Source organism: Nicotiana attenuata, chromosome 7 (genome assembly GCF_001879085.1).
Source record: "Nicotiana attenuata strain UT chromosome 7, NIATTr2, whole genome shotgun sequence".
Taxonomy (NCBI): domain Eukaryota; kingdom Viridiplantae; phylum Streptophyta; class Magnoliopsida; order Solanales; family Solanaceae; genus Nicotiana; species Nicotiana attenuata.
This window is the reverse complement of record NC_031995.1, coordinates 47,898,765-47,900,269: the sequence shown is the minus strand read 5'-3', so window position 1 is coordinate 47,900,269 and position 1,505 is coordinate 47,898,765. Positions and strand designations below refer to the sequence as shown.

Below are 1,505 nucleotides of genomic sequence, written 5' to 3'. Positions count from 1 at the left end.
CGCTCATATAGAGAAGACCGGGAAACCACACAAGCCAACACCCGACTGGGCTCTAAAATATCCAATCTCACGAGCCGATTGGATAAAGCCTGAACATCCACCGCAAGGGGTCTCTCCCCAACTGGAATATATGCCAAACTCCCCATACTCACTGCTTTTTGGTTGAAAGCATCGGCCACCACATTGGCCTTCCCTGGATGGTACAATATAGTGATGTCATAATCCTTAAGCAACTCCAACCACCTCCGCTGCCTCAAATTAAGATCTTTTTGCTTGAACAAATGCTGAAGACTGCGATGATCAGTGAATACCTCACAAGACACGCCATACAAGTAATGCCTCCAAATCTTCAATGCGTGAACCATGGCAGCAAACTCTAAATCATGAACGGGGTAGTTCTTCTCATGAGGCTTCAACTGACGAGAACCATATGCAATAACTCTACCCTCCTGCATCAACACACAACCAATCCCTACTCTCGAAGCATCACAATACACTGTGTATGAACCTGAAGCTGATGGCAAAACCAATACTGGAGATGTGGTCAAAGCTGTCTTAAGCTTCTGAAAGCTCTCCTCACACTCGTCCGACCATACAAATGAAACACCCTTCTGAGTCAACTTGGTCAAGGGCGATGCGATAGATGAGAATCCCTGAAAAAAATGGCGATAATAGCCTGCCAAACCAAGAAAACTACAAATCTCAATAGCTGAGGACGGTCTGGGCCAACTCTGAACCGCCTCTATCTTCTTCGGGTCAACCTGAATACCCTCACTGGACACTACGTGCCCCAAGAATGCCACTGAACTGAGCCAAAATTCACACTTGGAGAACTTTGCGTAAAGTTTCTCCTCCCTCAAACTCTGCAACACAATCCTTAAATGCTCCTCGTGCTCCTCCTGACTACGCGAATATACCAGGATATCATCAATGAAAACTATAACAAATGAGTCAAGATAAGGCCGGAACACGCTGTTCATCAGATGCATGAACGTTGTTGGGGCATTGGTCAGCCCAAAAAACAAAACCAAGAACTCATAGTGACCATATCTGGTCCTGAAGGCCGTCTTAAGAATATCTGAATCCCTGATCTTTAGCTGGTGATAACCCGAACGGAGATCAATCTTGGAGAATACCCTCGCTCCCTGAAGCTGGTCGAATAAAATCATCAATGCGAGGCAAAGGATACTTGTTCTTAACTGTTACTTTGTTCAATTGCCTATAATCGATGCACATTCTCATAGTGCCATCCTTCTTCTTCACAAACAGAACCGGCGCACCCCAAGGTGACACAATAGGCCGGATAAACCCCTTATCTAGGAGTTCCTGAAGCTGCTCCTTTAACTCATTCAGCTCCATTGGTGCCATACAATACGGCGGAATAGAAATGGGCTGAGTGCCCGGCACCAGGTCAAACCAAAATCAATATCCCTGTCCGGCAGCATGCCCGGCAGGTCTGCAGGAAATACATCAGGGAAATCCCTCACAACTGGGACAGAATCAAC

General features: G+C 46.3%; 1 pseudogene; it reads right to left on the bottom strand.

Moving 5' to 3' along the window:
* Nucleotides 822–1,236, bottom strand: LOC109230643 (annotated as a pseudogene).